The 14,107-nt window shown below is 45.4% G+C and overlaps 1 protein-coding gene across 4 annotated transcripts in view; it reads left to right on the top strand.

The window, feature by feature from the left end:
- The window catches only part of MYOF (myoferlin), a gene marked incomplete at both ends in the record, with an annotated part of 129,506 nt that overhangs the window by 25,728 nt on the left and 89,671 nt on the right, over positions 1-14,107 (top strand). The gene's annotated exons all lie outside the window — the stretch shown is intronic.

Raw genomic sequence — 14,107 nt, forward strand, 5'->3', positions numbered from 1 at the left:
CGCGCAAGATCCCTCTCAAAAAAATCAAATATCTCTGAGCCTGAGTGATAGTAGATCTTGGGGAAGATTCTAACTTGCACACAAAATTCCCCACTTTTTTTTACAACCTCACCGTGTACGCACGGGGTGAGGCCTGACTGCGAACAGACCCACCATCCAACTGAGTAGAACCACTTAGTGGAATTAGTGGAGTCAAGGGTTAAAGTTCTGTTGCAGAGCCCCTCGGCCGCTGTTGCGGTCTGCCCCAAACAAGTGCCCCCGCCTTGAATCCCCTGAATGGTGAGCCCTTGCTTAGGACCGGCCAGATTTAATTTCCAAGGACAAGAGGAGTAACTAATAGTGGAATTAATAGGCACTATTAAAGCGGTAGCTTCATAAAAAGGGGCAGCTCCTGAATAACACAGCCAACAATGTCGGGTAGCATTGGGATTAGTAATATTAAGTACTTTAAAGGAAGCCAGTAGTAGGTCCCATAACACATCCCGGGCTGGTTGCGGGTGTTCCGGGTCAGACAGTGATTGCTTGGGGAATGTTAGATTTGCCTGGGGTTGAACCATGGGGGTGGCAGCAGGCTTGGTTGTGGACCGTGGGGCCAAGGCCGGGGCATGTTGGATGACTACGTTAGGTCCCAGAGAGACCACCTGTAAAGACTGTACCTGTAGGATCACCTGCATTAACGTGCCGCGCCAAGGCTTTTGATAGTACATTAAACCCCACGTCAACCCGCCAGTCCACCGGGAGTCCTGGCGACCCTTGTCAGTGAAGGTTAGTTTTAATAGATTGGCCTGTGGGTGCAAGCTAAGTCTGCTATAAGGACGAACAAATTGAAGAGTTATTAAGTCCGGGGAGGTGTTCCATTTCCATTCCCCATCGTTGGTGTCCACACAGCTCCAAGAGGCACAATAATAATCTAGCGCAGTGCCGCAAATACGTCTCCACTTGCCAGTTCTATAACCTGGACAAGTAAAGAACCCATGAGACCGCATTGTCTGTCTTTCCCGCACTCGGGAGTCGACCACATCAAGATATCCGCGCCGCATCCGGTGCAAGTCCAGATGTTCAGGCCATTCCTTTGTGTACTCTAAATTAAAATATAGGTCAGGGAACCAGGTACCCGGAGGTTTGATGGTCTCAGTCTGATTCCAGACCTCATAGCTTTCGCCACTCCGAATAACCCAGATGAGTCTTTTAGGCTCATGGGGATTGGGGCGGCTCACCATTAGAAGGACAGACAGGCACAATAGGTTGCGGATTATTATCACCTGGTGCCTGATGCGCTCGAATGGTCAGTTTTAATGGGTTAGTCGGGTGTTTCCGAACTTGCCACTGTTGCGAAGATTCGGGCACCGGAGCAGCCTTTACGTGGGAATGGTGTACCCAAGCCGCAATTCCGTCCACCTTGAGTGCGGTGGGAGTGGTCAGGATAACAATGTATGGGCCTTTCCAACGGGGTTGAAGGCCGCGATTGTCGGGTTTATGTCTGCGAACGAGGACGCTATCTCCTGGCTGGAAGTTGTGTGCCGACTGGGAGGGTCCTCCCTTCTCGTAGAGTGCCCTGAGGTCTTGTACAGGCCGGAAGTCTTGCGAATGTGGTTTTCGCACTGGCAGTAAAGGGGTGTTCCATTGAGAATGACATGTTTTAAGGATACCACTGTCCAGTAGTCTCCGAATATGAGGTGTTATTCCTGACCTGGCTTCTGTAGACATAGGGTATTGTTTTACCCGAATGGGTTCAGCCCCTGCTTTTAGCTGAACTATAATGGGTGGTCGGTGGGACGCCAGGCCAACCCCTGCGGTTTCTGCCCAAACATTCGAGAAAGTCTTCATCCACCACTCGGAAAGGGGTGGGTGGTCTGGCGTCAGCAACAGGCGGTATTCATCTTGAAGAGAAACAGTGAGGACATGTAGGGGAGAACCTTTGGAGTCTCTAATTTTGACTCCTTCCTATCCAAACGAGATTTGTGCTCCTACTTTGGTTAAAAGATCCCTTCCAATTAATGGGTACGGGCATTCAGGGATTACTACGAAGGTGTGCGAAACTTGACCTTTACCCAAGTTTACAGACCTTTTAGTGGTCCAAGGATACTGCTTGCATCCGGTAGCCCCTTGTACCCATGCTGTTTTGTCGGACAGCTTGCCCATAGGTTCGGTGAGAACTGAATGCTGTGCTCCCGTGTCCACAAGGAAACTAACGGGTCTTCCCTCCACTTTTAAGGTTAACCTGGGCTCGGGGAGGGTCGAGTCCTGACAGCCCTAGTCACTGTTATTTTTATTGCCTCCAAGCACCAGGACAGGAGTGTGAGGAACAGCAGGGTTATTTGAGATCTTACCCCGTTTCTTTGGGCATTCTCTGGCCCAGTGTCCTTTCTGAGTGCAGTATGCACACTGGTCACGCTGTAGAGTCCTGCGTGTGGAGCTGGAGTGGCGGGAGGGGGGTAGCTTACCCAGGTCATCCTTTTGAACGACGGCGAAAAGGACTCTAGCCATATCCCGAGACTGGCGTGCGTTTTCAGCCGCCCTTATTTTTCGTTCCTCTCGGCGGATGCGGTCCTCTCTCTGCTCAGGAGTTTCACGGCGATTGTACACCTTTTCTGCCACCTCAATAAGATCTCGAATAGATTTTTCTGCTAGCCTATCTATTCTCTGTAATTTCTGTTTAATGTCAGGAGCCGCCTGGTTAATAAAGGCCATTACCACCGCGGCCTTGTTTTCCGCCGCCTCTGGATCCATAGGAGTATATTGCCGAAAAGCTTCCATGAGACGCTCTAGAAAAGCCGCGGGGGTCTCTTCTCTTCCCTGCTGCACATCCCCTACCTTGGCCAAATTGGTGGGTTTGCGGGCTGCCGCGCGCAACCCTGCCATTAGAGTCTGGCGGTACACCCGGAGTCTCTCCTTACCTTCAGCCTGGTTAAAATCCCAGTCAGGTCGGGTCAAGGGAAACACTAAGTCTATGCGGGCCGCGTTCGTGGTAGGCGTGCCGTCCTCTCCAGGGACTAACTTCCTGGCGGCCGTCAGTATACGATCCCGCTCCTCAGTGGTGAAGAGGACCTGCAAGAGCTGTTGGCAATCATCCCAGGTGGGCTGATGAGTAAATAAAACAGTCTCTAGGAGATTAACAAGGTCTCTAGGGTTGTCGGAGAAACGTGCATTTTGCGCTCTCCAGTTATAGAGGTCACTGGTCGCGAACGGCCAGTAGTGCATGGGCTGGATGCCCTGCTCATTAGGGGACCCTGCCACGCGCAGGGGCAAGGCGGTGGAGTCCGGGGAATTCGCCCTCGCTGAGCGAGTGCCTGCAGCCGGACCCTGCCTGCAAGCCCCACCGATCTCCAGGGGAGGGTGTTCCGCAGACTGTGGAGGTTGGGGAGGGGGAGGGTTGTTACGAGGGTTATGATAGGGTGGTGGAAAAAGAAGTTCCTCCCGGGTAGAGTCCTGGAGAACCGCAGGTGCCGACGAAGTGTTGGGGTTGGACCCAAGCAATTTAGCCGGCAGTACGGGTTGAGCCTGTAATGACAAAAATGGTTTTAACCAAGTAGGGGGGTTCTGGACTAGATCTTGCCAGACTAAGATATACGGGAGTTGGTCAGGATATCCGAGTTTTCCTTTACGGGTGACAACTTCCTTTACACGATGGACAACCTGTAAATCAAAAGTTCCCTCTGGGGGCCAACCAACTCCGAACTGTGGCCACTCTGAGGAACAAAAAGTGGTTAAAGATGACTTTTTCATTTCTACACCGAGGTCCGACCCCCTGGACCTTATATCTTTAAAATGCTGTAAAACCACAGATAATGGGGTAGATGGCGATTGACCCATAATGACAAACACTAGAATCACAGTAACAACTGACGCAAAAAACAGACCAAAAATCAACTTTTCAAAAGGTCCCACAAAGGGGAATCTGCTCCCCCACAAAGAGTGAGGGCTTTCTAAATTGTGGTCCGGGGACGTCTCCCGCGGACCACGCCGTAGGCTCCCCAGTGCGTCCACCTTGAGCCTTTTTTTCGGCCACCAGACAGATTCTCAGGTTTGCAAACAATTACAGTTTCCACAGGTACTGTGCACAAACAGTAGGTACACAGTACTTTTACAGGTCTGCAGACTAACACCTCACCAGGGCGAGTATCAGCACTCACCTGCGCGCTCAAAGACTCCTTTCGGTTGCTCGGTAGTTGGGGTCTGCACTCATCGATCCCGGACGAGCCCCCAAAATGTTGTGCCCAGCGTCGACCAGTGCAGCCCCCAAGGACACACAGACAACCGCTGTAAGAGCACAAAGGAGTTTATTACGGGCTCGAGACCGGGCCCTCGACACGCACCGATGTAACGGTGGAGGTCGGGAGCCCTGAACAAAGGAGACAGGGATTTTATATAGGGATACAAGTAGACTTCTAAAAATTAAATCATGTTGGCAGTCATTCATTAGTTACATAGGTGTATCATTCATTGATTACACAGGTGTATTTCTTAATAATGGTGGGTACACAGTTATTTTATGGCTAGTTTGACCCCATCAGTGGCCTGCATTGCTCAGTTCTATTTTATGGCCAATTAGACCCATTACTGGGCTCCACTGTGGCTGGCCATCAGAGATAAGACCAGAGTGGGGTGGGGGTCATAAACCCTCTTTGGAATGCAGGCTAATTAGTCTTGAGTAAGCAAAACTTGAAATACCAAGATGGCGGTTATACACAAGATGGAGGAATAGTGGCTAAGTCTCACACTATCAGAACTAAAAGACAGGTGGAATTACTGATCATCTTTTGGCTACAATAGAAAGTATTTTTCTAATTAAAACACACAACAATATGGAAGCCCATTATCAGAATATTAGTAGCCTTTCCTAGGTAACTGTTTTAAGTAGGCATTTTTATACTGTTGAATAGTAAGTCATTTATGCTTATGCTCTACAGTGGACAGGATAGGTTAAGAAAGAACACCTCATCTCATTTGATCTTCACAAAGAGAGGTGGAGATGAGACTTGACACTCAAAGGGATTGAAGCTGGGACCCTGGTCCCTTGGTATCCTGGCCCTGCTGTCACTCCACCTAAGGGATCATCTTCAAGGGCCTGGAAATGTAGGAATGGAAGATACTCACGAGATGAGCGTGTGTGGGTATGTGTGTGTGCAAGTGTGTGTGCTGACATGCACACACACAGGTGCCAAGAATGGGTGGAAAAAAGATACTAATCAGGGTTTCCACATTTTGCCGTTCCTTCTGTATGAATGTTCCTTTCCTCAAATTGTTACAGGGCAGGGAGAGGGGCACCCCCAACCCTGCAAACCTGCCTGTTCTAAATAAGTTCTGCCATCCGCCGCATCAATGGCTCTCCATCCTGCTTCCTTCCTTCTTCAGTCCCTTTTGCAGATGCTTCTTCTCCCTGCTCATCTTCGCCTTCCTTTGGGTAGGGCAGGAAACCTGGAACCTCCCCTTTTCCTGGGGACCACCCCATTACAAAACCCCCAGATGTAAAATACTGTTCTTTGGTCTCGGCCTCTCTGGCAACAGAAGCTAGAGCAGCCCTGCCTTCGCTCTGCCTCATCGCCTTGTTTCATGACCTCAGCCCATCTGGTGAGGGAGTTTTTGGCTGTGGGAATGGGGGAGGGAGCCCATCTGGAGATGTGGGCAATTGGGTTGGGTTTTAGACAAGTACTCAAGGATATGTGTATGTCCATTCATCTGCTTCATCAAGCTCCGCATTCACTATCACCTGAAATATCCTTAGCAATTTATTTATCCATTCAGCCTCCCCTACCTGACAGGAGCTCCACATCTGTCTTGTTCGACACTCCAACACCTGCTGTCAGCACAGTGCCTGGCACACAGTAGGTTCTCAAGAAATATTTGTCGAATATTTCTTGACTCTTCAGCTGAGTGCTGACCAATGAGGAAAGTACGAAGGCAGGGAAAGAACCATCTGGAAGCAGCTCACAAACCTGTTTTTGGAGCACACACAGCGCTAGGAATAGTTTACCTTCCCAAGGTCTGAGTGAAAGAAACCTTGTAACTAATGGGGCATTGAGTGGAGGACTAAAAATGACTTAATGTGGAGAAAAACAGACGTGGGTGTTCCTAGATGATGTATTTGTAGACATGAACAGAGAAAAAAGTATTCTAATTACCTCCCATAGGTCAGGACAGTATAGGAATGCTTGAGCATGCTAAGTAGAGACATGGAAGATATATTAAAAAAAACACACTGAACTTCTAAAGATGCAAATTACAATGTCTGAGATAAAGTGACCATAATTATTGCATTTCTAGCATTCTTATTTTCCTCTCCATATGCGAATCCAAAGCCAGCACCACACAAAGACAGAGCAAAGTTGAAACTTCAGATGCACATACATCGCTATGCAAGGCATCTGTTTTGCTGTAGTCTGAGTAAGAAGTAGATGCCTAGGACCTGGTGCTCCCCCAGGGGGAATTTTACCCAAGTTCTTGCATAAGAGCAGTGTGAGCAGCGGGCAGATAAGAATCACAAGGTCAGCTGGGTCTTGCGTTCTTGTTGAGATATCTCTTGGCAAGTTTCTTCATCTCTAAAATGGGAGCTCTAAAATTTTTTCAGTAAATGGTAAGGATATGGCAGTTTCATATCATTCAGGAAAAAACTACTTTAGTTTCCTGAAGAACAGCATAATAGCTAGTATCAGTCATGGGCTTATCATGTGGCAGGCATTGTGCTAAGACAATTCCACATATAATCACAACTATTCTTTCTAATGACCTGAGTCAGCCAGGCTTACCCCCCTGGTTAGAGATGAGAAAAACGTGGCTCAGAGGGGATCAGTAAATTGCTTGAAGTCACCTAGTTCTTTAGGTGGAAACCCTAGGATTTAACCTACTTTTGTTAAAACCCTCTTAAATTGCGCCAAAACCTTTCTTCCAAGGTTTATTCCGCGTGTGTGTGTGTGTGTGCATGTGTGTGTGTTGGGCTGAGGACTAGGGTGTCAGGATATGAAAGTGAGAGAACAGCTTCACACACACACCGAAGGCGGTACTGGGATCTCTAGAATTAGAAAAAGAGAAAGGATAACCTTAGGTTGTGAAATATACAAACTCCCTAGGCAAAGGGGTTTTTAAATTAAAGATTGGGGTTAGGAGTGAAATTATTCTGGCAAGGCAATGTGTAGTATCACTTATGGGAAATTTTCATTTCCTGCATATGAAAGACCTTATCTTCAAGCTTTCCATGCTGTCACCTCTCCTAGCGACGGGCCTATGCCACGAGGAAACAGGACATGCATGGGGTGTCTGGTGGTCCCAGGGACTTTCCATCGTCCCCTGGAGGGATGGGCAGCCTCAGGGTTGAGGTGGACTTTCCAACAGGAGTAGCTGCTCAGGCTGTAAAAATTGAGACCCAAAGCATATGTAACTGTGGAACAGGTCTCAGTTTTGACTTTGCTTTAATTCCTTATTTCCAGTAAAGCAGCAAAACTATGAAAAGATCAGAGCTGGTTTGGACCGGCTGTCTCCGGATGCTGGAGAGGCTGAACCCCACTGTGCAGGGAGGCCAATTAAGTGGTTGCCACTGTCCTGCTGGGGTCCGTTAAGATCTGTGAGTAGGTGAAGGTGGGTCACAGCCCTGGAGAGAGACACCCAGAGAGACTGAAAAAGAACAGCGCTTTATAATGACAAGAGCTGTAATTATCTTCTAATTGCACTTGGAGGACTATTTCTTAGGAGGGGAATCTTTATAACGTGTCATTTGTAAAGTCATTGGACTATCCGCACGGATGTATCAACTAATCTGTCTACCTCCTGGGTGTCAGTCACTGCTCTAGGCTTGCCTTTCATGCAGTTTGCATCTAAGTTTTGAGGGAACAGATAATAAACACAAATACACCGATAGTTTATAAGATGGTATAATTATGAGGAAGAAAAAATAAAGTGGAAGGAAAGGAGAGAAAATGTTGCAGTGAAGTGTGTGTGTGTGTGTGTGTGTGTGTATGTGTGTTCATTTACATAGGGTTTTTACATAAGGATTTGTTTTGGTGTCTTTTTGTAATGAGCATGGTCACTTTAAAAATTTCATTCAGATTGCAATAAGTTGGATTATATGAAAATCCAGTTACATTTGAATATAGCTGGTCTACGTGGAGCTGGTCTAACCCTAAAAATAAAAATTGCTTCCCAGACAGATTCATGATAGATAGCATAGCAGGTGGGGAGGGAACTGTTTGTTGTACATAAGAAGAAGAACTGGTTTTAAGAAGTTTGCGCAGTGATGGTATAGAAATGGCTGTGGGTAGCAGCAAGGATTCTTATCTGTTCATTCATTCCTGTCTACCCAGAGCCCAGCCCAGGTAAGCTCATCTTCCTGTGATTTAGGCCATGCATGAGCAGACCACCTTTCCCTACAAGTTCTGACCTGGAGTCTTGTCCTTGTGTGTTATTGGATCCCTTTTTCTAGAGGAGGGCCTGAAATAATAATAAAAAGTGGCTGTTAGGCACTTAGCATAGCATCCTTTCAATCCTAACAGCAATACTTCTAAGTAGGAGTTGTCATTATCACCATTTTGCAGATGAGGAAACTGAGGCTCAGACAAGTTAAGTAAGAAGTTATGTAGCCTGTGGTAAAAGAATCCAAATTAACCAGCGCTGTCTAGCTCCAAGTTCTTGCTCACTGTGTTATGCTGGCCCTTACCTTATAAGAGCGAACTGATGCATGAATGAATGAGTTGATGAGTGAATAAATGAAAACTCTTGTCTTGATTCTAATGCATGAGAGTAGGCAGAGACAGGGTCTGAGTGCTCTGCTGAACTGTCCAAGCACCATGTCTGTCACATTTTTGATGGCTGAATGAACCAAACAATTGGTCACACGCAGAAAGCAAAATAATACGATATAGTCATTGAAGAAATAATTACTGAGCATCTCCAGTATGCCAGGCATTAAACTGGTTAACAAACCCCTTGCAGCCTCAAGTGCTTCACCTACCAGAGGGACTTTGGTGAGGAGGCCTGGGCTTCCACTCAGCTTCCCCCCTCACTAAGTGATGCCTTTTGCAGCAGGGATGGGAGGGGAGGGAGAGCCTGACAAAAAGGAGCTGTTGCTGACCAGGAGTCTATAAATCCTGCCATAGCCTCCAGGCTTGCCCAGTGATTCCAAAACCCAGGAGTAGAGCAATTTAGAAGTGCAGAGACTCAGCCCTACCCCACGACGCTTGTGCACATCCAGGTTGGGGACCATCATGTGGACCCGCATTTTTACATTTTCTAAAACCTATGCCCTCTTTTGCTGAACAGGATCAAAGCACTGAGACCTTTCTCCTGACAATTCTGGTCTGAAGTAAGGAGAAGAGACCATGGGTTGGGGCAGATGGCTAGCCTGCTGAGATTAATAGAGTGTTGCTTACTACTTTGTTCTGTTAAATAATTGGATTGCTACTGCCACTTCTCAAATGCAAACCTGTATTATTATCATACTGAATGTATTTTTATTTTTTTTTAAATAGTTTTTTTTATAGTTTTTTTTTTTATGGAGGCATGTTTTTTTTATTTATTTATTATATTTGTTTGTTTGTTTTGTTTATACATGCACTGGGTACAGTCAGAAGCGCGGGAGGGTGAGAGAATTCACCAGAGCCAGAGCGGGGAGCAGAGCAGGCAGAAGGACCGAAGTACACTGCTGAGGGGAGCAGCGGGCGGCAGGAGAGGTCTGCGCGCCATGTGGGATCCTCCTCCGGTGGCCAGGGAGCAGCCGGGGATCAAACCGGCGCCGCAGAGGCCGCGGGCAGCCTCGCAACCCAGCGCTCAACCGCTGTGCCACCGGGGAGGCCCCTGAATGTATTTTTAAAAACAGGCAAGCCCCCTCTCCTTCAATGTGGCTTTGCCAGCTGCCTTCCCTACTGCTCTCAGTCCTCTGCCCTTCCTCCTCCTTCCTGGTGCCCCAGTAAGGATCACTCTGAGAAACCATTATTTCTCAAAATTTCTAGGTGTAAGAATGAACTAATGTCTGACTCAGGGTCCCAAGAATCCGCTGCAGGGAGAGCTGGGGAGGCCAATTCTAAGATTCAGTGTGTGAGCTAATCCAGGTGCTTGGGTGTGCCATTTGGGTGACTCAGGAGGGTTCCCCACTGGTGCAACTGGACAGAAGATGGGAATAGGGTGTGCTTTTTGAGGTATTTTTTTTTTCTTTCTAAGGGCCTCCTCTAATAACATTCACTGCCCCTGCCTCTCCCACCATCTGCTTGAGAACAAGGTGCCAATTTGGCCCTCCCACCTTTAGGTTATGAGCCAGAGGAGGAGAGGACCCTGGGTCAGGGGAAAGAAAAGTGTGGGCAAGAGATCCTGGGCCCCCCGAGAACCCCCCACACATCACACAAGCCTGACCAAAATAAAATAAGTCTCGGTTGGCTCTAAACAGTGCTTCCAACCAAGGGTCCTTTGGGTTTTTTACAGGGGCCGTGGAGGCAGCTCAGAAAAGTATTTGTGCCCAGACCAGTTGGGGAAGGCATCCCTGCTCAGAGGAGGGAAATAGAAGTCTGCAGAGGCAGAAACGGTGCAACATGTGATTTACTTTCAGCCTCCAGCACATTTTTCTTTTCCTTCATGAAGGAATTTCCAGTGAACTCTCCTCCAGTGATTTCAGTAGGCTGCCTCCCTGCTGCGCAAAAGAGTAACCGTTCTATGTGAGCCCCCCTGAGGGGAGTAAGGCAAAGCCTTGCTCACCACAGTGGCATGTGGCTGTTGACCATTTGTACTGATGCTAATGGGGAGGACATTTTCTATTCTCTTCTATTCAGACCTGGAGTAGATTTGTCTAGTTTGACGAGAAACAGTTGAAGAAGTTCTTAACCAGCATTAGCATGACTATGTTGACCAGTTTATAATAAACACTTAGGTTCCCCCCCCCCTTCCCATTACAACTTCTAATTTTTAAGTAATTGTTTCCACTGCTAGGGATTGATTCAATGTAGCCTAGTGACCCAACTCAAAACTATAATTTTCAGGAACTGCCTGGAATAGGCCTTTTCTTCATTTCAGAACACATCTGCAATTTGTTAATTCCTCAAGTAAAGCTGGGGAGCTAAAGGGCCTTGAGATTCTGTCACTCTTAAGTTTCCTTTTGCGCATGGTCCATCAGTTTTCATGTTGGGTGGAGTCCAAGGAGGAATTTATTTTTCCATGAAAATACAGGGCAAAGTGTCCCCTTACAGTCACGCTGTAACATTTTAGCATTTTTATAGCATTAGTAACATGAAAGGAAAGGGTTCTTGGTTTAGTGTCAACTCCTTTAAAGGAAATTGACTTGTAGGCCAACTGTGCTTATCCCCTGAGTAGGAGGCCAAGTCATCATTTCCCAGTCCCTTATAGTGTTTTGTATCCAAGCAACATCTTACAAAATAGGCGGGCTAGGCTAGACGTGCCCTGGAGCTCACCCGTACCCACAGGGAATGTTCAACTTACAGTGAAAGCTCTGACAAATTGTAAATGTTTGCGTTTTTCTTCAACTCTACCTAACTATTGAAAATATTCTGGGAATTTAAGTCTTTCCCTGCTTTTCTCTAAACACAGTTTTTGCTTTAGAAAAAAGAAAGCCAGGTCTTCTTTTAACTCTTCTCCCAAAACATCAGAATTTGGTGATAAAAAAGCTCATGTTAAGAAATGGGACTAAAAGTTTTTAAAAGAAGGAATTGAGGTAAACCTTTCTAACTGGCTTTTTATTTTACTCCATTCCTAGTCAGTTATATGTTATTACTCTCTCATGAGGAAAGGAAAGCAGCAGATATTAGTTGTATCGGAATGGAATTATAAAGACATTCAGGGTCATGACAGACTAATAGACTGGCTTTGAGATTTGGGCAATTCTGTTTTCTCCTATTTTCCACAAGCCCTACCACTCCCTATTGTCTTACATATCTCTCACTGTAATCTACATTCCCTCTCTCAGTCTAATCTTTCTTCCTTGACACTCTGTGTGAATTTAAGTTTGACCTATGACATTATAGTTCAATTCCCATGAAGGCAAAAACCCTGCCTAATATTCTGAATTATCCAACATGGATATTTTCTAGGGTCTATTTTTTCCTAAATTATTCAACCAGGGCTTTAAGAGAAGACTTTCCTAGATAAATGTAGAAAATGTAACACATACAAGCCTAGTGGCAGACTTTTAGTCCTGAAAAGAATCAGAGAAATTATTTACTTCAATCTACTTTTTCACAGATAATGGAGTCAGCTCAGAGAGTTAGGTTACTTACCCAAGGTCTCGAGGAAGTTGGACAGAGTTAGGTCTAGAAGAAGAATCTTCTTACCCTTAGTTCTCAAACCTGGGGTGATTTTTGTCCACCAGGGGACAACTGGCAGTGTATAGAGATACGAGTGGGGACAAGGTACAAGATAATTCCTCAAACGAAGACCTGCCCAGTTCAAGATGTCAATGGTGTTAAGGTTGAGAAATTCTGGGCCAAGCCTAACCAGCCCTCTTCCTACTTGAGCACGGTCTCAGCTTGCCGCACTTTTTGTTATTTTCCTAAGAATTATCACTATAGAAGTCTATCACTATAGACCATCTTAACTTTAGCAAAAACAAATCAGTACATGTGCAAGTGTGCAGTGTTATTTTAATCACAAAGTTAAACTATGAATCATGGGACTGTGAGGGAAAAAATTCAGTGTATTTCCACATCTTTCAAGGCTAATACCTCATTTTGACATCTGAGACCAGTCAGATGACTTTTAATCCTGTATCTTCACATCTTGTTCTTCTTAAAAACTCCACTTGCCAAACCCTTGGCTTACTTTCCTTTTCTTAAAACATGGAGAGAAATTCTCACACCATGTGGGGCTAAGGGACATGTAGAAGAGATTTTGCTAGGGGTTCTCACCTTTGGTGGGAGTTTACCTGTTTTATCTGATGGAGATGGAGGCAGGTGTAGAGTCTTGTCCTCAGTATGTCAAAGAAGTAAAAAATTTAAGTGAGGAGAAAATATACTCATGTAAAAAAAATCTAATACACATACTGAGGAAACATATGCATCTGAAGAAGTATTCTCTAAAGGTTCCATCATGTCAGTGTTGACTGAAAGCTAATTTCTGTATTGATTTAAAAAGGCTGAAAAGTTCAATCTTATCCATCTGGGGGCAGAATTTTTCATTTCCATTGCCAAGAGCTGACTCCATTGTGATATTAGAAGAGATGGGAATAGATCATGTTGTTGAGCTTCTTGTGGTGTTCTAAGAAGGTGTCATCTTTAAGAAAATATGTGCAAATGCTTCATTTCCTTGGGTGAAGCAGGGGCCATGGCATTTTGTGGTCTTATGTGATATATCCCTTTATAGTCAGTGAAGTCATTGGTTATATTGCCGAGTCACTGGATATATATATATATATATATATATATATATATATATATATATATATATATTTCTCTTTTTCTTTTTTAGTATCCATGCTGAGAGCATACCCCTTGGGGTCTCTGCTTCTTGACTGCATTGCAGAAAGGAAAAGTCTTCAATTCACCCCCTTTCATCTCATGTTTCATTGAGAAACCCCACTTTCATTCCATGGGTTACATGTTTATGTTGGCCAACTCCCTTGGAATGTGTGATTTACCCACTTGTTTGATCACATGTCCTACCTATTAAAATGTTTTGGGTATTCATTCTCAATATTTATTTTTTCTTTCCTTCATTCAGTAAATATCTTTTAAGAAATGTCTTATGTTCCAGGCACTGGAGTTCGTATACTCTAAGTGGTTTCTAACCTCTGGCCCTAAAAATTAGCTTCACTTCAGCAGGACACACAGGTTCTCCTGCACCAATATAATGTGTGCACTGAGAGTTAGATGTGTGAGTGGTGGAGACTGAACATAACCCCTCAGAGTCCAGAAAGAGAGAGACGTACACAATCTCTTGAATGCTATTCAAGAGAATATATGGTAGCAAATTAGTCCCAGCAACAAACTAACAACATACTTACACTTCAGGAAGGTCTTCTTGTGTTTTATGGATCCTTTCAAATTTCCATGACAAAGGAATGTCTGAATTTTGTCTTACTTTTGTTTCTTCTTGGATTCTGGGGGTCTGTATTCTGTCTTTGCCTCTCATCCATCTATCTCATTCATGATTTATCACTTTAGAGTGTCTCTAGTTTGAGAAA

The sequence above is a fragment of the Talpa europaea genome (assembly GCF_964194135.1).
Source record: "Talpa europaea genome assembly, chromosome: 10".
Taxonomy (NCBI): domain Eukaryota; kingdom Metazoa; phylum Chordata; class Mammalia; order Eulipotyphla; family Talpidae; genus Talpa; species Talpa europaea.